The 26637-nt window shown below is 42.5% G+C and overlaps 1 pseudogene; it reads left to right on the plus strand.

The window, feature by feature from the left end:
• LOC122748427 overlaps positions 1 to 20220 on the plus strand; it is a 36288-nt pseudogene extending 16068 nt beyond the window's left edge.
• Positions 20221 to 26637: the final 6417 nt, after the last annotated feature.

Raw genomic sequence — 26637 nt, forward strand, 5'->3', positions numbered from 1 at the left:
GGATAGAATGAGTGGGACAGAATCCACAATACTCTTATGATTGGCTGTGCTCTCATTTTTCACCAAACCCTACTGTTCTCTAGTTACATAGCAGGAGTGGACTCTATTGGCAGAGGAATATTACCTTTGAGCAAGTGGGATGGTGATGAAGTGGAGGGAAGGGATTTGGAGGAAGAGAAGGAATGGGAGGTAGATGAAGAGGAGCAGTAGGGGCAAATGAGGAAGAGAAATATTTGGGCCTTTGATCTGTAGCCACAGTTGATATGTAAAAAGATTGATAGACACCAAAGCTTTGTCAGCTATCCTGAGATCATTTGCTTTCTTTACTGTTCCAAATCCATTGATTCATTGAATTTGCAACCAAAGGATTGGGCCTAGAGAAGCCAGGGATGTTCTAGTGAACACATGACCAGATAATACCCCAATCAGATTTTTCCAAAGCTCACAGCAGTCCCTAGAGGAAAAAGGAGCCCCAGGTTGTGACAACGATGGTTTTGGAGAAGAAGGGATGGATTGGATAGGGCTCAGAGACGAGAAGCCAACATCCCCCCGCACCATGCCCCATCAGATCAGTTCTGTTTATCTATTGAGCTGGTCCAAGGGGCTTTTATGATACTTTCTGCTCCAAATGTATATGGGGTGTTCTGGGAGAGAAAAGAGAAGATAAAGGAAACACTGTGTCAAGGGAGAAATGGCAAGGTCAGTGGACAGAGATGGTGGGGAATGTGTGTTTGTTTCTTTGGGGGAGAAGCTGGGCCTCTAGTAGTTCCTGAAGGACTGGGAAGTCAGAGCAGTGGTACCTGAGACTACAGGGAGCAGAGAGATGACGATTGAGGCTGGGGGAGTTCGCATATATGCACAAAGCAAGTCAGGAAAGAGGTGTCATCTAGGCTAAATGCAGGCTTCTGGCATATCCCAATGGAGAATTAGTCAGAGGCTAAAGGAAAAAGTCAAGTGACTGAATGGAGCAAGTTTGAGTTAAGAGCTGGACAGGATCCCTTAGGATGCATTGACCCTGTGGGTACCAGAGAAGTGATGGAGGGCAAGGCCCTTGAGAGGATCAGGAGATCAAATGAGCTTAGGGTTCAGGGATGGTGGGCTGGCTTCAGGCCACCTCAAGCTCCTGAGGACAAAACCCATAGGATTTGCTGCTCTGGGGTCTGCATTGTTGCGCGTATTGTTTCTCACCATGGTAACCAATTACAGGGTTGTTAAAAGGCATGAAACTGAGGAATAAGCTGGCATTTACCTGCTACTTGCTTGGAGAGTGGATGAATGAGAGATTCCCCATATCACTGAACTATTTTGTGCAGGTATTTTAAGTCACTCATTCAGAATAATAATCCTTGAGACAACAGCCTTCCTTGTCCCAGGTGGTATGTACTCCTTTCTCCCCTGGATGATTGCATATAGTGGTGTTCATCAAACAAGTTACAAGAGTTTTGTGGTTCCAATTCTCCAGTCTGTAGGTAGGCACAATGGCATGGTCACAACTGAAGTCCTGTTAAGCCTTCATGATCAGAAGAATTGTGGGTTTCTTTCAGGTGTTTTCAGGTGTCATCCCCCCTCCCCACTGTTCCCCAGGTTTTGAGGTGTCTGCTGATGCCAAGACAGTTCCACAGACCTTTCCACATAGATGAGTGGTGTTACTGGAAGAGACAGCTCAGTCATGAAATGGTATTGGTTCGATGGCCACCCAAGCTGTTGGCCATTCAGTGGGGATGGAAATGTGGTTCTGGAAATGAGGAGCCTTAGCTCTGGATCAGCCTCTTGCTTGCTCTGTCTTTTGGTGGACTTGAGCAGGGTTAGCATGTGTAGATGATCCCCACTGTCTATCTTTGTCAGAATGATCTTCGCATCTTCTTCACTTGTACTCCAGAAAAAAAGTCCCCCACTACAACAATTAGACACTCAATATCAACAGTTGTATAGATAAACTGCAAAGGAGGATGTCAGGTCGAGGAATAAACTTGATAAGTTGGCAGGCACAGAGTTTGCAGCATTTCCTGCGATGTCATGGGACTTCAGTCATCCATCCATCCATTCACCCATGTATGCATACCTTTATGTACATGTCAAGAAACTGTGTGAGTGTGTGTGTGAGTGTCTGTGTGTGTGTGTGTGTGTGTGTGTGTGTGTGTGTGTGTATCCAAATGTTTCTCTCAGGAAAGAATGCCAAGGAAAGAATGAGTGGGACAGCACCGAGAAGACTCTTCTGAATGTCTTTGATCTCATTCTTCGCCAACCTCTACTTTTCCCCAGTTACATAGCAGGAGTGGATTCTGTTGGCAGAGGACTATCACCGTTGAGGAAGTGGGATGGTGAGGAAGTGGACAGAAGGGATGTTGAGAAAGAGGAAAAGGAAGGGGAGCAGTAGGGGCAATGAGGAGGAGAACCATTTGGCCTTTGATCTGCAGCCACAGTTGGGATGTGAAAAGACTGATAGACACCAAAGCTGCGTCAGCTATCCTGACAGCATTTTCTCCCTTTACCGTTCCAAATCCATTTATTCATCGGACCTGGAGCCAAAGGATTGGGCCTAGAGGAGCCAGGGATGTTCTAGTGAACACATGACCAGATAATTGCATTGTCCAGAGTCTTTGCAGAAGATTCTTTCGAAGAACTACTTCCCAGCAAAAGAATGTGGACTCGATTTGGACTTTCCACAATTGCGCAAAGAATTCCATTGGACAATCATGTTCTTGCCATTGTGAGGGCTTCTCAGCCATGTTCTCCTGATGTTTTCCAGGGATAAAAACCAGAAGGTGGAAAAGGCCCGATTTGTGGGGGTGACAAGAAAGCCTCAGTCAGGCTTTGTCTTCCTTTTCCTGATGAGTGCCTTGCTCCAGGGGAGATAGAAGGCACCCATCATGTGGTGTTCCTCAGGCTGACCAAGTTTTCCCGAGTTTCCCTCACTAGTGTTGGGCCTTGGGAACTTTCTTCTAGATGGTATTTCATTTTCTGCATGAGAACCTCTGTGGGGATTTTTTGGGCAGCAACAACCAACTGTTTGAACTGAAAGGGAAAGGGTTGGCATAGCAGAGATAAATCTTTTGTAAACTTTCTCCCTTATTCTCACGGACTCCTTCATTCCCTTTCTTAGGTCACCAATTGCATCTCTGTGACTCAATTCTGCCCTGGTGAGAGTGCTAACAGAGCTTTGGCCCGACCTTCCTGATTAGAAATCCATATGGATTATACCAGAACAATCAAGTTATTCTCCTTTGAAATAGAAACAAGTGAGTAGCAAAATTCTTTGTATAATCACTTCTTTTATATGAGAGGCAGGTGTCATGCAGTGGACAGACAGCTGGTGTCTGAGCCAAGAAGACATCCATTCAAGCTTCACCTCTTGACACTCACTGCATCTGTGTGACCCTGGGCAAATCAATGAAATCCATAGTGTCCTGGGACACTCTCACAAATTTGTGTAGCAGAGAAAGTCTGGAGATGCACTGGTAAAGGGAATTCTCTCATTGGTGAGTTCTCTTTGTCAATGAATTGTTAGAAGTGGGCTCCACCTCTATTCTTTTCTTTTATTTAAAACACACATGCATGCATGTATATATTTGCACAAGTGTTTCATTCATATGTAGAGTTATACATGCAAACTGTCTTTGCATTACTTTCCTAGGCAGTCCATGTAGATTTCTTTTCATCAGGTGTGTCTAAAACAATGGTTTCCCCATACTCAGGTGTCTATAATGCAATGTTTTTCAAATGAAAATTCCAAATGATTCACTCATATTGATAGAGAAAGTATAATAAAAATTAGCCCCCAATTTCCTTGAAGAATATTTTCCTAGGAATATCCAGTCTCCACCTCACTGCCCTGCCGAGTAGAGCCCCTCCCCACTGTTTACTGGAAGGGGTAGCTGCCTATTGCAGATTCCCTGGTCTTCCTCCCCAGGTCTAGATCTGCCAACAGTACACTTCCTGTTGTCAACCTTCCCTTGCCTCAGGAACTACTACAGAATAAACCAAGGCTACTCTACCTCCTCTGGGCAGTGGCTCGGTACAGTAGGGTAGAGTGCCAGTGAGGGGCCTGGATTCAGGAGAACCTGAGTTTAAATGTAGCCTCAGGCACCAGCTAGCTGTGTGACCTGGATAAGTCACTTCACCTTGTTTTCCTCAGTTTCCACATGTGTACAAAGAGCTGGAAAAGGGAATGGCAAAGCACTCCAGTATCTTTAAAAACAAAAGTCTTGGGGGCAGCTACATGGCGCAGTGGATAAAGCACTGGCCTTGGATTCAAGAGGACCCGAGTTCAAATCCAGCCTCAGACACTTGTCACTTAACTAGCTGTGTGACCCTGGGCAAGTCCCTTAACCTTCATTGCCCTGAAAAGAAAAAACAAATAAAAACAAAACCAAAAAGACAAGTCTAAATTCGATCAAGAAGAGTGACTGTACAACCACAACACTCTACCTATTCTAGATCAACAACAAATCTGATGAAATAGTCTCTGGTGGACTCACCTGGGAAGCTGTTGTCGAAAACAATGTTTCCAGTAGATTGGAAACTCTTTGATCCCAATGGCAGTATCCTGTTTCATGGTGGGGGGCAATGAGGGTTAAGTGACTTGCCCAGGGTTACTCAGCTAGTAAGTGTCAAGTGTCTTGAGGCCAGATTTGAACTCAGGTCCTTGTGAATTCTGGGCTGGTGCTTCAAACATCCACTGCCCCACCTAGTTGCCTCTAAAGTGGAGTCTATCTATGCAAGCATTTTTTGTTTGTTTGTTTTTGCGGGGCACTGAGGGTTGAGTGACTTGGCCAGGGTCACACAGCTAGTGTCAAGTGGCTGAGGCCAGATTTTAATTCCTGTCCTGCTCAATCCAGGCCTGGAGCTTCATGCACTGCCCCACCTAGTTGCCAACAAGGCCAGTATCTTGATTCCTCCTTGAATGTTTAGAGCCAAGGGCCAATTAAAATACCTCATGAGAGTTTCTGGAATTGATTTCAATTCTGTAGGAGGAATACATTCATTCTGCTTTATCAATGGCTGACTTCTCAATGAAATTTGGGAAGCCAAGCCCTTAACACAGCAGGAGTTCCCAAAGAGCTGACCCGTATGTGTGCGGCTTGCCTATCCTTAGCATTTCGCGAAATAAGTGAAGCTTCACCTGGAGTTTTTGTACTTCTAGATGGATCTGGACTAGGGGTCAATTTTTGTGCTTTCTATCACCCTTTGGATCTGAAATGTCTTAACCGTCATATTTTAATCACGAAGATATTCGAGGAAAGTCCAGCTGCAAAATCGAAAACGTGAGCATGGAGTACATTTTGTAACTTGAATCAAATTGGCTTTGTAGTAAGAACTTGGGAAGACTTTGAACTAGGCTACTTTAGTAAGTGGTCACATCTCCAGGTGCATTCTCGAGCAAATTCACACACACACACACACACACACACACACACACACACAGATACACACGCACGCACACATCCTAACACTCCTACTTAATTAAAGGTCTTGAAAATGACTGTATAAAGTCCTCCCTTTCAAGTCATCTCTCCTAATAATATTCCTTATCACACAACCATTGAAATTGGACAGAGCCTTCAGTAAACATCCTCTAGATGATCCCAAAGGGTCTGTTACCTGAACATACATCTGCTGCTAGAATAGATCTCATTTGCAAGGTCCTGCATTCCAGGAGTTTTATGGAACCTCTCTGATCCATTCCATCCTTCAGTCCTTTGATTTAGTTGAGAAGGTGGAATAACTATCTCCTCAAGGAAAACAAATCTAAAGATACAATTGGGGTTTGACTAGGCTAGAAAACACTTTTTGGTCCCAGACCAGGCTTCCTGGAAGTAGGATTCATCTGTACCTACAAAGCTGTGCAAGAAACAACTCACAAACAGTTGTCTGAGAAACGATTCCATGAAGAAATCCCAGTCTGTTGCCTAGTATTCCTACGAATCAAGTCCATAGGATAAAGGCTAAATGATATCAAGTTGTAGATTCTCTGCCCATGTGCATGAGAATGATTCTCATTTCTAAAGTCTAACTAAGTTGGCTTTCTTTTTCTCATAGATATTTTCCCAAATTACCCCAAACTCTAACCCTCAATATCTGAAATGTTTTCCTTGAAGGAAAATGTCAGCCATCTTCTCTAACTGTAATACAATTCAGGCAAGACAGAAAAGAACCTTTTCTGCTTTGCTCTGGCCATGTTCCTCTGATGCCTTCCCCTCTTGCGTTCCTTTGTTGTGCCTAACCTGGTCATACCAGGCTGAGGGCTGAGATCTTCTTTTTTGCTTTTGTTCATTGAGGACATTGATTACTCTGATAAATGTCACCAGAAGTACCTTCCAGGAGGTGATCAAATAGCAGGTTCCTAACCACCTGTCTTCTAATGGGACTTGACCTCAGTGGCAAAATTGATGTCTGTTTCTCAGTGAAGGCATTTGCATTTTGATTTATACTACATGCACTCAAGCAGGGGGAAATACCTACAATGTCATGATGGGAGAGTGTATATGCCTATGTCTTGTTTTCTCAAACATTTTGGACTTTGAGAGTTGAACAGCCTTCAGAAAAGTTCATTTCTCATGGCTGTTGGTGAAATGGAGATGATGCTGGGTTCCTAAAGGCATTGCCAATAGAGCTTGGGTTCAGAAGGGTCCTAAGGAGATGTAAAGGATATGATCATGGCTCTGGAGGGAGATTGCATGCCATCCCACTTGGAGTAATGTATAGCTTATTCCAACTGAAGATATGCCATAAAATTTTGTATAGTGGTAAGTTAGGAAGGTTCCTGAAGCCCTCAGAATCTATTAGGAATTTTGGGAGAGATCATGGTTTTCTTTGTTTTGGGGTCTGTGTGTGTGTGTGTGTGTGTGTGTGTGTGTGTGTGTGTGTGTACACAGTATTGTTTGTACACTTCTGAAACTTTGAAGCTTGAAAATATAGATGATATATTACCCTTTGTTTTATGAAAATGTGAACAATGTTCTCTCTGCATTTCAGCCTTAAACTATTTGACGAGATAATTTCTGTGAATGATTGTAAGATAAAAGGTTGGCATGAAGATGAAATTGATCTTGCTTTAGCAAAAAGCCAACCAAGTATCAAGTAAGTGCATTTTCCTCCATTCATTGTGATGGAAAGATTGTTAACTCTTCTGGGTGGAAAATTTCATTCAAGTTTAACATTTCCCTGACTAGTTTTGGTTGTTGTGAAAGGGAAATTGCTTTCTCTTGGTCAGTGATCCATTGCTACGCTTTGTTCTGAGGGCCTCATGGCATTTCTAAAAGCATACCTGGAGAACTTGAGAATGATTTTGACTTTTTTAAAAAATGAATTTGATTTTTTGACTTTTTCCTTGAGTTGAGGAATTTTTATTCTTGTGGTAATTAAATAGTACCCTAGCAAAAGAGCTTTTGGAAAACCTATTCGAATTACTCATATTTCTGTTCTATGGACATGAAACTCAATGAGACTGTCTTTTGGTTTCTAGGCTTCTCATTCGGAGAAGTGTTCTAAAAGAGGAACTCAAGAAACAGCCATTTTGGAGAATTCAGACAACCAAAGAAATTCATGTTCACCCCAAATGCACGGTATTGTATGGGCATAGAAACACAGTTTTTGTTCCACTATTTTCCTCTCTTTAAATGGTCATTTAAATGACACCCCTTTACCTAGGCTCAACAATCTGAAAGTTTTGGAGGGGAGGACAGAAGGGTTTATAAAGTGTATTAAAATATTTTGCGTTAAGGAGGTAGGTTCCAAATGTATATTCTCAGTCTTTCCTGCAGGGTTAGATACATTACTCCATCCAATTGAGTGTGTATGTTATTTGTTCCTTGAGAAAGTTCTGATGAGAGTAAGGTCACTTTAGCCACGTTGTGAAAGAAAACAGAGAAAAACAAAACTTCAGATGAAGGAACTAACAAAAATAATTATGCTTCAATCTGTATTCAGATACCTTCTGTTGTCTCTCTGTAGATGGACTGCATTTTTTATAAAACCTTCAGGGTTGTCTTGGGTCATTGCATTGCTGAAAACAACCAAGTCATTCACTGCAGATCATCTCACAATATTGCTGTTGTTTTGTATATAGTACATTTCACTTTTCATCAGGTCATATAAGTCTTTCCAGGTTTTTCTGTGAGCATTCTGCTCATCATTTCTTCTTCTTCTTTTTTTTTTTTTTAGTGAGGCAATTGGGGTTAAGTGACTTGCCCAGGGTCACACAGCTAGTAAGTGTCAAGTGTCTGAGGCTGGATTTGAACTCAGGTCCTCCTGACTCCAAGGCCGGTGCTCTATCCACTGAGACACCTAGCTGCCCCTGCCAATGTATGAAATATATTGACTTGCTTGATTTCACAGGAAGGGTTGAGGACGGAGGGAGGAAGAAAATTTGGAAAACAAAGTTTTTGAAAATCAATTTCAAAATATTTTTTATATCTTTTTACATGTAACTTGGGAAAAATGCTAAAAAATGAAAATTAAAAGTGAAGAAATAGAAAAAAAAGAAATGAAACACAGATTCCGGGCCTTCCACAGACTGACCCCCAACTGAGATTTCCAATCCTTACTCTCCATGATGCCGCTCTGAAAACTTAGTAGTGCAGTCTCCCTGCCTTACTTGCCTTTGCCAAATGCCCCTGGTACTGTCACATTCCCCAACCTCCACATGCAGCTCTCCCACTGGAATCTTAGACCTCTCCTCTCTGCCTCTGCAAACCTTGTCCTTCCTTCATGAAGGCTCCCTGATATATTCTCCCAGCTGGAAGTCATCTCCTCCTGGTCATTTCTCTTTCTAATCTTACACAACACTAAGGTCATTCAATGGTTTTCTTTCCATTGGTGGTGTTGATCTCTCCCATCTCATAAGGGATTACATCTTCCTGAAAGGAGGTAGAGTTACCAGGTCTTTGAAATTTCATCAAGGTCCTATTAGCTAGGCAGGCAACTTGCATATAAACAGATTGTGACTGAATGAGTAATAATCATGTTTATTGAGGAGCAGATAGTGCAGAGATGGGGGGTATATTTCAGACTCAAGAATCTAAGTTGTGAAAATCTCATTGGAATTCTGTTGACAATTTTCAGGAAAACCCCGAGCGAAAAACAGGATTGCAAACCGAAGACAATAAGCAGAAGGAAAGAAGTAAGTATATTTCAGGACTTCAGATTACCAACAAAAAAGAAGCAGAATGATGTACAATTGCCATAGAAATCCAAGAGTCATCCAGTTCATGTAAGATGGAATGATCATGGCCTCAGCTGATGGGAGATGCAGTAATATTCAGGTAGCTCAAGATCAGATTAAGGGTCAACAAGAGAAATATCAGAGACATTAGGAGTGGTGATAGAGTTAATTTACAATGGCCACGTCGGTGGATTTTGTCTAGCAAAACAGGCATGTGGTTAAGGACCGATCTATATCTAGACATTCATCCCCATTTGCTTGGTCTGGTTCTGTGTTGCTTACATGGTCAGAGGCTATACACAGTCCCCATAGCCCGTTGGGCATAGTTCCAAATTGCTCTCCAGAATGGTTAGATCAGTTCAGAAGTCCACCAACAATACATTACTCCTCCAAATTTTGCACAGGTTCTCCCATGTTTGTTATTTTCCTTTGTAGTCATATTAGCCGATCTGATAGGTGTGAGGTGGTAGCTCAGAGTTGTTTTAATTTCATTTCTCCACTGACGTGATTGAGAGCATTTTCTTCCTATGTCAATAGATAGCTTTGATGGGTCTGCACAGTTGGAAAGCCTTTTGGGCAGGGTTCCAAATTGTTCTCCAGAATGGTTGGATCAGTTCACTGCTCCACCAAGAGTGCATCAGTGTTCCAGTTTTCCCACATCTTCTCCAACATTGGTCACTGAATCCTTTTTTGTCATATTACCCAACTGGATAGATGGGAAGTCGTACCACAGAGTCATTTGACTTGGCATTAATCTAATCAGTAGTGATTGAGAAGAGTTTTTCATATGGCTATAGACAGTTTTAATTTCATCATCTGAAAACTGCGGGTTCATATCCTTTGACCATTTTTCAACTGGAAAATGATGTGTCTCCTTGGATATTTGATTCAGTTTTCTATATCTTTTCAATATGAGGCCTTTATCAGAAATAGTGCCTCTAACAATTGTTTCCCACCTTTCTGCTTTCCTTCTAATCTTGTTTGCATTGATTTCCTTTGGGCAAAACCTTTTGAATTTAATGTAGTCAAAGTGATCCACTCTGCATTTCATAATGTTCTCTATATCATCTGTGCTCATTAATTCTTCCCTTCTCCACAGCTGTGACAAGCAAACTATTCCTCGCTTTTCTAATTTTCTTGTGGTATCACCCTTTATAACTAGATCTAGTACCCATTTTGACTTTACTTTGGTTTTTGGGATGATGAGATGCTGGTCTATGTATGGCTAGGGCCTAGTTTCCGCCCTTACTGTTTTCTAGTTTCACTAGCAGTTTTTGTCATATAATGAATTTTGATCCTGGAGGCTAGTCTTTGGGTTTATCAAACAGGAAGAGTGCTATATTTATTTATTGCTGGGTTTTGTGTGCCTAAACTATTCCACTGATCCTCCTCTATCTTTCTTAGCCAGTACCAAATAGTTTAGATGGTTGCTACTTTATAATGTAGTTTTAGAACTGGTACAGCGGGGACACCTTCCTTTGCGTTTTTTTTTTCATTAATTCCCTTTATATTCTTGACCTTTAATACAGAGGTCATGATACTACACCACCCGTACTACACTTGTGCTTATAAGAGTGAGTGACAAGTTGCTGTTCTCCTTTGCTAAACAGTGGGGTAATTTTCAGTGTTTTCCTCACCTAATTGTTCTTAATTCTAGGTAATGATGATGAACGATACGGACCTTCAGGATCATCGATTGAAGAGGCCACTTGCAGATGCTGGGGATTCCCTTCTTTAAGGCAAGACCTGTCTTGTAGATGCACAACCAAAAAGGAACTGAATACAATGGTTTGGTCCTCCCGGGTTTTAATTTATAGCCACCATCTTTTTTTCCTTTCTCTTTTTCTTAGAGTCCTGTCCACAGACATTCACCTAGAGTTCTGAGTGTGGGCAGGCAGAAGAGCTGGGTTCAAACCTTGCAATTTTTCCTGTTTGCCCATAGGCAAGAGGGTTCCAAATCCTTTAGACTTAATTTCCTCATCTGAAACACCAGGGAGTAGGACTAGAATGACACCCAACATCTCAAAGGGTGGCATTCCTCTCTTCTGCCAAGCCACAGTGGGAGGATGAGCAGACACCCTCCTGTGACTGTGGGCAGGACTGAAACAGCAGCAAGTGCTTGGGACAATTTCAAGTGCCTTCCAACTCTGGGGTCAATATCTATGACCTTACCAAGGGGGAGAAAGAAATCTTCGGGGAATGCGCCCAAACAGAACAGAATTCCTTAGTCATTTTCCCACATGCATGCACACAAGGGGACGTACTTTTTTAAAGTGCATGTTTCCCCATCTGGCTAGACAAAGAGGACTTACGGCAGATCAAGTCCCTTGGTTCAATGATACTATAAAATTTGACTCAGTTTCTACCATGCAGCCTTAACTGGTTATCAAAATGGGTCCTCTCTTGTTCCCTTTGGATTTCAGAAGCCTCCTGAAGAGATCGCGTGTGTCTCCGATAGGGACACAGGGCTATCCTGAGGTAAACTTTATGTGAATGAACTTTTGCTGTCAATGTAAATGTGACCATTTTCCCATTCTTTTCCCTCTATGGTCAGGCTCTTTATAACCTGGATTGTGAGGCAGGAAAACAGACACACAAACTTATGTGGTGGTTCAGCTTCTGTGTCATAATTACCAAGGAGTGCGTGTGATATGCGAGTTTGATAACCAATCTTACAAAGGTTGACTCTTCAATGCAGGCCTTAGAGCAAACCACTGATAAGAGCCTTTCCATGTCTGATACTCTATGGTTTGTAGATTGTATGACATTTTAAGCTTTCCAGTAGCATCTCTCCTTCTTATCCTGGCACCTAGGCATCAATCAGGAAGAGGAAAAAAGGAGGTGAAGTGACTGAATGACAGATTTCTGTGGAATGGGAGGCTTGAGCCAAAGGATAATTAAGGTTTATTTTATAGCTCTTGTACTTTCGAATTTCCAGAGTGTATAACATTACTCCATTTTAATGTACAAAGGCAGTGGAACTAATGAAGTCAAGGCAATGGGGTAGGAAGAACATGGAAACAAAGCATTATCAACTGTGGATTTGGGGACTGTGAAATTGATGGTATAAATGAAGGTTTTAAGGAAGGAGAATAAAAAATTATTATGAGGCGAGAAGGTAGTGATCAATGATTTTTGTATGGGTTATCTTCAGATAGCTCATGTTGGTTCTTGCTGATCAGGGATTTCCTCCTTAATAGTTCACTTGCCATCCATTTCAAGATAATTTTCAAAATTCATGATGGTTTTAATTTCTAGAGGTGAAAACTACATGGCCCCTTAGGGAAATGGGAACATCTCCAGTTATCCAGACTTTTGGTAATTCTGCAGGATTTCTCAAAGATTGCTGACAGCGAATTGTTCTGCTATTATACCAGAAAGGGTTCCGTGAATACTAAGGTCATAGCCAATCCCCAGTTCAAAAAGTGGCAACGCATCCCTGTTGTCTAGGGAAATGAAATGCAGATTCTGGGCCTTCCACAGACTGACCCCCAACAGGGATTTTCTAGAATTACTCTTCATGATGCCACTCTGAAATCCTAATAGCGCAATCAGCTCGCCTTACTTGCCTTTGCCAAATGCCCCTTGTACTGCCACACTCTCCAACCTCCACACACAGCTCTCCCCGTGGAATGTCAGGTCTCTCCTCTCTCCCTCTGCAAACCTTGTCCTTCCTTCATGGACTCTCCCTGATATATACTCCCAGCTGGAAGTCATCTCCTCTTGGTCATTTCTCTTTGTACAATTACACAACACTGAGGTCATTCAATACTTTTCTTTCCATGGTTGATGTTCATCTTTTCCATTAAAAATAGAATTACATCTTCCTAAAAGGTAGAGTAACCATGTCTTTGAAGTTGGATCAAGGCCATATTAGCTAGACAGGCAACTTGCATGTAAACAGATTGTGCCTGAATAAGTAGTATCGTTTTTACTGAGGAGCAGGGAGTAGAGTGAATGGGGGAGGGGTATATTTCAGACTCAAGAATCTAAGTTGTGAAAATCTCATTGGAAAATTTTCAGGTCAAAGATGAAAAGGTGCAAGAAAAAAAGAATAAAAGATGCAGCAATGAGGAAGTGGTACAACTATCAGCAATTCAAATGCTGTGGAACAACGCATGCAGTTCATGTAAGAATGAATCATCGTGGCCTCAGTTCATAGGACATTCAATAAAAATTGGGTAGCTCAAGATCAGCCAAAGGGAATAGAAGAAAGATATCAGAGATATTAGGAGTGGTGACAGAGTTAATTTAGAATTGCCTTGTATCTGGATTTTGTCCAGCAAATCAGGCACCTGGATAAGGAATGACCTCTGTGTAGATAATCACCTCCTTTGCTTGGTCTTCTTTTGTGCTGCTTATGAAAAATACCAGCAAGAGGACCTTGTTAAGTTAGGGGTCGGCTGAAGGAAATATTTTCATGGAGGAATCACTGTTTTGTTTGTGGTCACAGAGTGTTAGTATAAGAAGGAACCTTGGAGGTTATCTTTTCAAACCTGCTGTCATCTATAAGTGCAAAGAAGGAGGCACAGAGAGATTCTTCAGGCATGGAGTGGAGACTCCCAGGCTCCTGGCTCCTAATAATGTGCTTATGCTCTTTTTTGAAAATCATTTTATTTTCTCCATTATATATAAAGATATTTTTTGAGTTTCTGATTTCTCTCCCAGCCTCCCTCTTCTCCCCAGTCCTGAGGCCAGAAAGCAATTGGATGTAGGTTATATATTACTGTCCTGTTAAACATATTTCCACGTTAATCAGAACTAAAGGAAAATAGGCAAGAAATAATAAGAACAAGAACAAAAAAGTAACCTCAAGAGTGAAAATATTAAGCTTCACTCTGCATTAAGTATCTGTAGTTCTTTTTCGGAATGTCGAGAGCCTTTTCCATCATTGCCTCTGATCATTGTATTGCTGAGCAGAATTAAGTTGATCACAGTGGTCCATCATAAAATGTTGTTGATACTGTGTGCAATGTTCTCTGGGTTCTGCTTATTTCATTCAGCATCAATTCATATAAGTCTTTCTTGTAACCCATCTACTTATTTCATACAGCACAATGGTATGTCGTTACATTCATATACCACAACTTGATCAGCCAATTCCTAATTGAAGGGCATCCCCTCAATTTCCAATTCTTTGCTACCACAAAACAAGCAGCTATAAATATTTTTGTACATGTGTATCCTTTTTCTTTTTATGATCTCTTGGGGAAATTTTTGTCCTAGTAGTGGTATTGGCTGGGTCAAAGGCCATGCACAAATTTGTTTTTGTTCATTTCTTTACCTTTTGGCCAGGGTTCCAAATTGCTCTCCAGAAAGGTTGGATCAGTCCACAGCTCCACCAACAGTGCATCAGTGTTCGTTTTTCCCACATCTTCTTCACCATTGGTCATTGTCCTTTTTTGTCATATTAGCCAACTGGATAGGTGGGAGGTGGTACTTCAGAGTCATTTTAATTTGCATTTTTCTAATCAGTAGTGATTGAGAACATTGTTTCATGTGGTTGCTTAAACTTCTAATTTCATCATTTGAAAACTCCCTCTGCATATCCTTTGACTATTTCTCAATTCGGGAATGACATGGATTCTTGGATATTTGAAGCAATTCTTTATATCTTCTCAATATGAGGCCTGTATCAGAAATACTGCCTATAAAAGGTGTTTCCCAGCTTTCTGCTTTCCTTCTTTTTTTTTTTTTTTTAGGCCTTGGCAATGAGGGTTAAGGGCCTTGTCCAAGGTCACATAGCTAGTAAGTGTCAAGAGTCAGAGGCTGGATTTGAACTCAGGACCTCCTGAATCCAGGCCCAGTGTTCTATTCACAGTGCCACCTAGCTGCCCCTCTGCTTTCCTCCTAATCTTGTTTGCATTTATTTCCTTTGGGCAAAAACTTTTGAATTTAATGTAGTCAAAATGATCCACTCTGCATTTCATAATGTTCTCTATCTCATCTGTGCTCATTAATTCTTCCCTTCTCCACAGTTGTGACCAGCAAACTATTCCTTCCTTTTCTAATTTGCCTATGGTATCAGCCTTTGTGTCTAGACCTTGTACTCATTTTGACTTTACGTTGGTGAATGGTATGAGATGCTGGTCTATGTCCAGTTTCTGCCATGTTGTTTTCTGCTTTTCCTAGCAGTTTTGTCAAATAGTGAGTTTTTATCCTGGATGCTAGTCTTTGGGTTTCTCCAACAGGAGAGTGCTATATTCATTTACTGTTTTGAGTGCTTAACCCATTCCCCTGATCACCCTCACTATTTCTTAGCCAGTACCAAGTAGTTTAGATGATTGCTGCTGTATCCTTTCCATTTTTTTCATTAATTCCCTTGATATTCTTGACCTTTAATACAGAGCTCATGATACTACACCACATGTGCTAAACTTGTGTTTATATAACTGAAGTATGAGTTATTTTGTTAACCTTTGCTAATCATTGGGGTAATTTTCAGTGTTTTCCTCCCTGAATTCTTCTTATTTTTAGATAATGATGAGGAAAAAACCGGACCTTCGGAATCATCGATTGAAGAGGCCACTTGCGGATGCTGGGGATTTCCTTCTTTACGGTAAGACCTGTCTTGTACATGGGTTTTAATTGTATAGCCACCATCTTTTTTTTACTCTCTTTCTTGGAGTCCTGTCCACAGATTTTCAGCTAGAGTTCTGAGTGTGGGCAGGCAGAGGGGCTGGATTCAGACATAGCTCTTCCAATTTAGCTGTTTTCCCATTGGCAAGAGGATTTCAAATTCTACAGACTTAATTTCCTCATCTTAAATATCAGGAAGTAGGACTAGAATAACACCCAACATCTCAAAGTGTGGCATTACTCTCTTCTGCCAAGCCACAGTGTGACTGGAGCAGCAGACAGGCTCCTGTGACTGTGGGCAGGAATAAAACATCAGAAAGTGATTTGGACAGTATCAAGTGCTTCCAAGTCTGGCGTGATTATCAAAGAATTTATGAAGGGGGAGAAAGAAATCATTGGTGAATGTGCCCAAACATAAAAGAATTCCTTAGTCTTTTGCCCACATGCATGAACAGAAAGAACACATATTTTTAATGTACATGTTTCCCTTTCTTGCTAAAAATAGAGGACTTACAGCAGATAAAGTTCCTTGGTTCAATGACATTATAAATTCGACTCAGGTTCTACCATGCAGCCTTAACTGTTTATTAAAATGGGTCCTCTTTTGTTCCCTTTGGATTTCAGAAGCCTCATGAAGAGATCGCGTGTGTCTCCGATAGGGACACAAGGCTAGCCTGAGGTAAACTTTCATCCTAATGAATTTTTGCTGTCGATTTCAATAGGGCCGTTTTCCCATCCTATCCCCTCTATGGTCAGTCTCTTTGTAAACTGGGTTGTGGACTAGAAAAATAGACAGGCAAGCTTCTGTGGTGGTGGGTTGGTTTATGTGTCATAATTACCATGGAGTGGTTGTGAGATGTGAGGTTGATAAGCAGTCTTACAAAAGCTGACTGTTCAATGCAGGCCTTAGAGCAAATGACCTCTAAGAGCCTTTCCATGTCTGACATTCTATGGTTTGTAGATTGTATGATATTCGATTCTTTTCAGTAGCATCTCTCTTTCTTATCCTTACACCTTAGCATGAAGTCAGGAAAAGGAAAATGGAGGTAAAAAGACTGAATGAAAGAGTACTTGAAATGGGAAGCTTGAGCCAAAAGATCTTTAAGGTTTCTTTGACCTCTGGTATTCTAGAATCTCCTGATTGTATGTCATTCCAGCATTTTAAGTCTATTCTTCCCTTCCTTTATTGGGAGGATAAAATTTTATTTCCTTGTCATGTCCAAAGTACCAGAATATACCTTTTCAAATGTAAGCTTCACAAATCAATCGGTAAAACAGAATTGAATCCATAGAAGGTGCGGAATTAACAAATGAACCAGTGAATAAATCTGAATGAATTAATTAGAACCATTTAATGTGCTTAAGTTGTTCTTGTAAGGGCTAGGTGTCGATCCACCTCTAACATTATGAGCTTCTAACATTTTATAACCTGTGAACAACTAAGCACAGTCTCCCTTTCTTGACTTTGCAGTTTCCAGAAACTTCAAGCTATAGACATCTGACTGTCTCAGAATGGGGCACTGGAGAATGTGCGTATTTTGTTCTCTGAGATGGGCATGGAGTTTTATTCCAAACATTTGCTTCTCCATGGCCAGTGGCTGCTTAAGCAGACCAAAAGCCCACTGATGGTCACCCTCCATAGGGGCTTTCTAGTTCATACAGCTAAACTGCAAGGGGCTTCTAAGAACTTATGTTATAAAACATGATAAATGGAAAATAAAAAGATATAACCACACTATAACAATATATGATTCATTCTCCTAGACCCTGAAACTCCCCCCTCCAAAATCAATAGGACTTTGCCAACAGGTTAATCATGGGATAATCTCAAAATTCCATTCATTCTGAAGTAATCAAAATGTGTGTGGGTTTTTTTTCTTGTGATCTTTAAAGTGGGATATCAAGGTTTAATCAATTTTTTTACCTCCCTGATGGAAAGTATTTTTTTTTTCATAATGCTATCTTTTTCTTTTACTTCATCATGAAGAATCAGAAGAAAAAAGCAACTCAGGATTAGTGTTGACATAAAACAGTAATTTTCAGAGCATCAATATAAATATTCTGGCTGAATCCTTTCTGAGCTTTCCTTTGTTAGACTAAGTTAACCTTTAGAGTCCTGGGCAATGCTCAGTCAGACATACATTGATCAGAACAATTGAAGCCAGATGGTACCATTTCAAATTAAAGAATGTTAATGCTTTAGATTTTTTCAACAACAATTACCACTGGGTTCTCTCAATTAGAAAGTAAAGTTCATGAAGGGGAAATTTTATTTCCAGTCTTAAATGATTACATAAAGATCCACTCACCCTCATTCTGGAATGTTGAGAACTCTTGCTTTGGTTCTTTCCGGAATTGCAGAAGTAAAAAAACTTAATATATTTTCAGTTTGGAGATGTAGAAATTATTAGTCCTCTATCTTCCCTGGCTACTGACAAAATGGAGGGTGGTGCAATGGGTGCGTGGGAAGTGATCAAGAGAGGAGGTTTTATCCCTGTAAAGTCCAGCTGGGCAGCCACTCTGAATATTCCCTGATCTTTCTGTAAAATCGGTGCCTTCTGGAGTGTGTGTCTACAAAACTGACAGTCCTGGCTAGAAGGACAAAGTGGCCCTCCGTCCTCCTCCTGTCATTTCCAAAGCTGCCCACATTTTAATTCACAACTTGGGTTTTTCTCAGAGTTTAGAGGCCCAGAAAAGATATGACTCCTCCTTGCTCCTGAAACTGCCCCTCAGGAGGGAAATGTTGTTTAGGGCCCTGTCTTTTACTCTATGCCTAGTTTTACAGAAAGGAAGGAAGTTGCTTGCCATATGAGGTTTCATGACTAAGTCGGATGATTTTGCTCCCTTTTATTTAGGCAGATGAACTCTTTTTATTATTATTATTATTATTTATTTATTTATTTGTTTATTTGCCAGAGGGGGTTAAGTAACTTGAGCAGGGTCACACAGCTAGTAAGTGTCAAGTGTCTGAGGCCAGATTTGAACTCAAGTCCTCCTGAATCCAGGGCCGGTGCTTTATCCACTGAGCCACCTAGGTGCCCCCTAGAATGGACTCTTTCAACCTATTATTACTTAATGCACAGTCAAGCCAGGTTCATCCTTTTTCTTTTCCCTCCATCTCCCATTTTAATGGCAATTAACATTGAAGTCAATTAGTTCTTTTTGAAATGCTGACTTGCTTTTTGTTAAGGCTCTATTGTAGAAATGATTTCATTAGAACAGAAGTAAATTCATCATCTTATTCATATTGCTCAAAATACGTAATTCTTCCCCTGCCTTATACATAGTATAAATGGTGAAGTCTGTCTACATGTATATATATATATAATTAGATAATTAATCTTTGCTGTTTGCACATTATCTTTCTCAGTGACATTTCCAGGATAGGCTCCTCTCTAGAACATTTATCCTGATGAAAATTGGGTTTTCATCCCCAGAAGATGCTAAATAAGTTTCATTTGTATATTCAATATTTGAAAGATTAGAGACTATAGCTGACTCATGAAGTTGAAAATAACTCTTTCCATTTTCTTTCTAATGAGATCTGGAAGTCACTGTGAATAGAAGTTGCTGTCCTGGCTATAGCCACAGCCATCTCCACCAACCACAGCTAGAGCTGCCAACCTGATCACCTGCCTGCCAGCCTGCAGAAAGATCGTCCCACACCTTCGACATTGACAGTTTGTTTCTGCACCCTTCAAGGCACAGGATTGATTGTACTGGTGAGGGACTGCTCTATGGAACTCTCACCCTAGACAGTGAACCAAAGAGCATTGATGAACTACCTGAATGGGATTTTGATGGCTCCAGCACTTTTCAGTCTGAAGGCTCTAACAGTGATATGGACCTTATTCCTGCTGCTCTGTTCTGAGACCCCTTCAGAGGGGACCCCAACAGACTGCTTCTTTGTGAAGTTTTCATGTATAACTGCAATCCAGCAGAGACGACCACTTTGAGGCATACCTTTAAGAGGATAACGGATATGGTGACCAACCAGAAACCCTGGTTTGGAATGGAGCAAGAGTATACTCTCATGGGAACAGATGGACGCCCTTTTGGTTGTCCTTCCAGTGGTTTCCTGGGCCCCAGGGTCCCTCTTACTGTGGCGTGGGAGCTGGTCACGCCTATGGAAGAGATAGAGCAGAAGCTCCTTACAGTACTTGCCTATTGGCTGGAGTCAAAAGTGGGGGGACAGATGCTGACTTAATGCCCGCTCAGTGGGAGTTCCAGATAGGACCGTGTGAAGGGATAGAAATGGGGGATCACCTCTGGATTGTCGCTTCATCCTCCACCGAGTGTGTGAAGGTTCTGGAATGACTGGGACGTTCCATCCCAAGCCAATCCCTGGAAACTCGAATGGAACTGGCTGCCTTCCTGACTTCAGCAGCAAGGCCAGGCCAGAAGAGGATGGTCTAAAGGTTGTTGAAGAAGCCATCTAGAGACAAAGTAAGCAACACAAGTATCACATCCGAGCCTAAGACCCCAAAGGGGGTCAGGATGATGACCATCGCCTGACAGGTTTCCATGAGACATCGAACATCAACGAATTCTCTGCTAGAGTAGCCAACCATGGCACCAGCACCTGAATGATCAGGATGGTTGGGCAGGACAAGAAGGGCTGCTTTGAAGATCGCCACCCCTCTGCCCACTGTGACCCTTACTCAGTGACAGAGGCCCTTATCCATACCTGTCTCCTCAATGAGACAGGAGAACAATCCTTTCAGTATAAAAACTAAGTGGACAAGACCTACAGACACCTTCTGTATTCCCCACCCCATAACCCTTTACTCATGCCCTCTTCTACCTCACCTCTCCCCTCCAAGCAAACAAACAAAGAATTCCCATTTGTCCTTTATTTTTCTGTGATAATAATGACATAGCTGTGGTATTCTTGGGGATTATATGTTGTTGCTGTATCCCGAGTCAAGAAACCAATTCACCATTTTGGTCATCATCATTATCTTCGACTCTGAAATCCATGTGAGGCTTTGATTATTGGAACATACTCTTTCAGTCCTTGTGGGACCAGGAATCGATATCTTCCTGAGTCTGACCATGAGCACGTGGTAGAGTGTCCTGGGAAAGTCTGGGAGAAGGACTTTGGCAAGGGCCCAGGTACTATTGTACTGATTTAACTTCCCCAGGAAGACACGTGGAGTGGACACACCCCACCTAGCTGACTTTGAGCCTAACCCAGCACAGCTGCCGGTCTGCACCACCTTTGTCTGCAACTGTCATGAAGTCTGGCCACGTTTTATCCTCCCTTACCATATAGAGAGTTTCTTCCCTCTTCTTTGGTGGCAGCTTCCTGTAATCATCTCAGATGCCATAGGATGAACAGAGTAAGGGATTTGGCCTCGATATCTCTTAGCAGCTAGCTGAGGCAGATGCTTCCGTTTCTCCTAATGGCATGGGGGTGGACAATGAGGCAAACGATACAAAGAATGATGAAACTAGGTTAGGAATCGTTTTCTTAGACAATATCACAATGGTCTCAGTCCTGTCTTAAAGAAGGCCATATGGGCACAACCTCTTCACTCTTTTACTCCTTAAAGGGACATCCACATTCCTTAGCAGTTATGACAACGGTGGTCAATCCAGACAGCTTTGTTTTGAGTTCGTGTTTGTGTTGCCGTTCAACCCATAACTAGGACTCTGAAATTCTGAAGTGGAATCTCCCCTGACAAGAGAGGGAATGGAATAATGTCAAGAAAAATAATAATCATCATAAGGAGAAAAGAAGAAGAAGAAGAAAGAAAGTAGAAGAAGAGCTTCTACTTTTCTGTTTTGACTGTATCTGAGATTCATATGTAAAAACTGGATAAAGTCTACTTGTCAGATCTCTAAAAGATTCTGAATTTCGTTAGATAGCTATTTTTAAATTTGAATTTAACCTTTGGTGTAATAAACATTTTTATTGATAGTGTTGGGTTCTTTTTTATCTCCTTTCCCACCCTGTGCTCCCCCATCCGTGAGTCCACAAGCATTTACATGTAGGTTCTACACCTGTGATGATGGAAAACATTAGTACCTTTATCATTTTTCAGAGGAGCAAAATGCAGGAAAGTGAGAAGAGCCTGCTTCAGTGCGTTGCATCCATAGCAGTTCTTTCTTTGGAGGGGTAGAGTCAGTTTCCTCCATAGTCCCCTGGGATTTTGGTGCCTCCTTGTCTCGTTGAGAATAGCTGAGTCATCCAGAGTTGTTCATCCAACAGTATAGCTGTCTCTGTGCACCACGTTCTCTTCCCTATCCATCTGTTCCTTCCTTGTTGTCATTATTTTACTGTGGAGGAAACTGGGGCAAGCAGGGGAAGTGACTGGTCCAGGGTCACCCACCTAGTGGTGTCTGAAGCCAGACTTGAACTTGGCTCTTCCTGGTCCAGGCCCAGGCTTCTGTCCTGTGTCTCCACGTTCCTCCAGGGCAGGCACACAAGGGGTTAACAGCAAAACCTGAGACCCAAGTTCCAATTTAGGTATGAGCTCTAAAAGGGATCCAGACCCCTTCATGGGTAACTCCAGACTTGAGTCTTCATTAATACAAGTCTGGGACTAGGTTCTCATTACCCACATGAATCAGCACCCACAAGAAGAACAGAAAGAGGCAGGTCATAGAGACCTTACCAATAACAATGATACACAGACAGGGTATAGAAATTCAAACTGATAAATGAAAAGGTATTGAAAGTAGACAAGGGAATGAAAAGGTGACGTACAGAAAAGATCAAATTTGTCCCCACATTCACCTTATGACTGGTAGCCCCCCAAAACACACCTCCACAGAAAAAGGCACCCACCTTTGGGGTTGGCTCAAGCCCCCAGGAACTCCCAATTAGGAGAAGCCCACCCCTGTACCTCCCTAAAGTGGAGATTATTATGAGACTGGTGATCAATTTATCCATGGTATAAATATAACTGTCTTATCTTTCCCTATTCCAGAGACACCTCCATGATTCCCTCCCTGTGGTCACTCACAGTCCTGCAATAAAACTTGGGAAACTGAGTCGCTGAGTCGTTTATTTCTTTTGGGACTCTAGAGCAATTTGACCCTTTATTCCAGCCCACATCACTGGGGAGAAGCACCCCTGCTCCCCCCAAGAAGACTTGTGGCAGTATTTCCCCAAAGGTCCAAGAGACTTTCAGAGGAGAGATCCTGTGCCCTTTAAGAGGTCGGCTGTCAGCCTCTGCCTCAGTTTCCCTGTCTGGGAGAAGGGGGTGACCCGGTCCCCATTAGATGAATGAGCACTTATTAGGCGCCTACTGTGTGAGGGGAGGCCAAGCCCTCCAGCAGCTTACTCTCCAAAGGAGGGAGCAGAAAGGGTGTAGGGAGCACACCCCTTTCTCGGGCCAGGGGGAGAATCATGTCAGAAGCCCTTTCTCTGCCCCCAACCACAAGCACAAAGCACTGAGGAAGAAGCGCCCCTGCCCCATGATCGGATGTTAGATTGTGAGCTCACCAACTCTAGGTATACGTGGGGACGTTCCTTTTCCAGATTACTCTAAAAACCTAGAGGATTGGGCCTATCTTTGCAAGACTTCAATGTGTAATTGGGTTTTGCCCGTCCTCATGAGGATGTAATAAACCTGTCTCTTGACAGTCACATCCCAGTGGCTCCCTTGGTGTAACTATTGAAAAACCTGTCTCATAATAGGAGCAGACAATACCACTCTCCCGTCTGGCATCTCCCAGCCTTTGTCTTCCTTCCACACTGCCCAGATTTGTTTTGCCAAAGCTTGCTCCTCTTTTGTTCCTCTACTCAGGATTCCAACCAAGTCAAGGGGAATTAGGGCTCTGCTATCAGCCATCACCCAGCCCTCTGACTCAGGATGGCCCACACCTGGTGGGGGGGGGCACTAACGATTAACCCTCCCCCAAAAGTCAATGTAAAGTAAGCAACACAAGTATCACACCTGAGCCTAAGACCCCAAAGGGGGTCGGGATGATGCCCATCGGCTGACAGGTTTCCATGAGACATCCAACATCAACAAATTCTCTGCTAGAGTAGCACCTGAATGACCACGATGGTTGGGCAGGACAAGAAGGGCTACTTTGAAGATTTCTGCCCCTCTGCCAACTGTGACCCTTACTCAGTGACAGAGGCCCTTATCCATACCTGTCTCCTCAATGAGACAGGAGAACAATCCTTTCAGTATAAAAACTAAGTGGACAAGACCTACAGATACCTTCTGTATTCCCCACCCCATAACCCTTTACTCATGCCCTCTTCTACCTCACCTCTCCCCTCCAAGCAAACAAACAAAGAATTCCCATTTGTCCTTTATTTTTCTGTGATAATAATGACATAGCTGTGGTATTCTTGGGGATTGTGTGTTGTCGCTGTATCCTGAGTCAAGAAACCAATTCACCAATTCACTTTGATTATTGGAACATACTCTTTCAGTCCTTGTGGGACCAGGAATCGATATCTTCCTGAGTCTGACCATGAGCACGTGGTAGAGTGTCCTGGGAAGGACTGGGAGAAGGACTTTGGCAAGGGCCCAGGTACTATTGTGCTGATTTAACTTCCCCAGGAGGACACGTGGAGTAGACACACCCCACCTAGCTGACTTTGAGCCTAACCCGGCACAGCTGCCGGTCTGCACCACCGTTGTCTGCAACTGTCATGAAGTCTGGCCACGTTTTATCCTCCCTTACCATAAAGAGAGTTTCTTCCCTCTTCTTTGGTGGCAGCTTCCTGTAATCATCTCAGATGCCATAGAATGAACAGAGTATGGGATTTGGCCTCGATATCTCTTAGCAGCTAGCTAAGCAGATGCTTCCATTTCTCCTAATGGCATGGGGGTGGACAGTGAGGCAAAGGATACAAAGAATGATGAAACTACGTTAGGAATCCTTTTCTTAGACAATATCACAATGGTCTCAGTCCTGTCTTAAAGAAGGCCATATGGGCACAACCTCTTCACTCCTTTACCGATGCCTTAAAGGGACATCCACTTTTCTTAGCAGTTACGACAGCGGTGGTCAATCAGACAGCTTGCTTTGAGTTCGTGTTTGTGTTGCCGTTCAACCCATAACTAGGACTCTGAAATTCTGAAGTGGAATCTCCCCTGACAAGAGAGGGAATGGAATAATGTCAAGAAAAATAATAATCATCATAAGGAGAAAAGAAGAAGAAGAAGAAGAAGAAAGTAGAAGAAGAGCTTCTACTTTTCTGTTTTGACTGTATCTGAGATTCATATGTAAAAACTGGATAAAGTCTACTTGTCAGATCTCTAAAAGATTCTGAATTTCGTTAGATAGCTATTTTTAAATTTGAATTTTACCTTTGGTGTAATAAACATTTTTATTGATAGTGTTGGGTTCTGTTTTCTCTCCTTTCCCACCCTGTGCTCCCCCATCCGTGAGTCCACAAGCATTTACATGTAGGTTCTACACCTGTGATGATGGAAAACATTAGTACCTTTATCATTTTTCAGAGGAGCAAAATGCAGGAAAGTGAGAAGAACCTGCTTCAGTGCGTTGCATCCATAGCAGTTCTTTCTTTGGAGGAGTAGAGTCAGTTTCCTCCATAGTCCCCTGGGATTTTGGTGTCTCCTTGTCTTGTTGAGAATAGTTGAGTCATCCAGAGTTGTTCATCCAACAGTATAGCTGTCTCTGTGCACCACGTTCTCTTCCCTATCCATCTGTTCCTTCCTTGGTGTCATTATTTTACTGTGGAGGAAACTGGGGCAAGCAGGGGAAGTGACTGGTCCAGGGTCACCCAGCTAGTGGTGTCTGAAGTCAGACTTGAACTTGGCTCTTCCTGGTCCAGGCTTCTGTCCTGTGTCTCCAGGTTCCTCCAGGGCAGGCAAACAAGGGCTTAACAGCAAAACCTGAGACCCAAGTTCCAATTTAGGTATGAGCTCTAAAAGGGATCCAGACCCCGTCATGGGTAACTTCAGACTTGAGTCTTCATTAATACAAGTCAGGGCCTAGGTTCTCATTACCCACATGAATCAGAACCCACAAGAAGAACAGAAAGAGGCAGGTCATAGAGACCTTAACAATAACATTGATACACAGACAGGGTATAGAAATTCAAACTGAAAAATGAAAGGATATTAAAAGTAGACATGGGAATGAAAAGGTGACATGTGCAGAAAAGTTCAAATTTGTCCCCACATTCACCTTATGACTGGTAGCCCCCCAAAACACACCTCCACAGAAAAAGGCACCCACCTTTGGGGTTGGCTCAAGCCCCCAGAAACTCCCAATTAGGAGAAGCCAACACCTGTACCTCCCTAAAGTGGAGATTATTATAATGAGAATGATGATCAATTTATCCAGGGTATAAATATAACTGTCTCATCGTTCCCTATTCCAGAGACACCTCCATGGTGCCCTCCCTGTGGTCACTCACAGTCCTGCAATAAAACTTGGGAAACTGAGTCACTGAGTCTTGTATTTCTTTTGGGACTCTAGAGCAATTTGACCCTTTATTCCAGCCCACATCACTGGGAGGAAGCACCCCTGCTCCCCCCAAGAAGACTCGTGGCAGTATTTACCCAAAGATCCAAGGGACTTTCAGAGGAGGGATCCTGTGCCCTTTAAGAGGTCGGCTGTCAGCCTCTGCCTCAGTTTCCCTGTCTGGGAGAAGGGGGTGATCCGGTCCCCATTAGATGAATGAGCACTTATTAGGCGCCTACTGTGTGAGGGAAGGCCAAGCCCTCCAGCAGCTTACTCTCCAAAGGAGGGAGCAGAAAGGGTGCAGGGAGCACGCCCCTTTCTCCGGCCAGGGGGAGAATCATGTCACAAGCCCTTTCTCTGCCCCCAACCACAAGCACAAAGCACTGAGGAAGAAGCGCCCCTGCCCTATGATTGGATGTTAGATTGTGAGCTCACCAACTCTAGGTATACGTGGGGACGTTCCTTTTCCAGATTACTCTAAAAACCTAGAG

This window comes from Dromiciops gliroides, chromosome 3 (assembly GCF_019393635.1).
Source record: "Dromiciops gliroides isolate mDroGli1 chromosome 3, mDroGli1.pri, whole genome shotgun sequence".
NCBI lineage: Eukaryota > Metazoa > Chordata > Mammalia > Microbiotheria > Microbiotheriidae > Dromiciops > Dromiciops gliroides.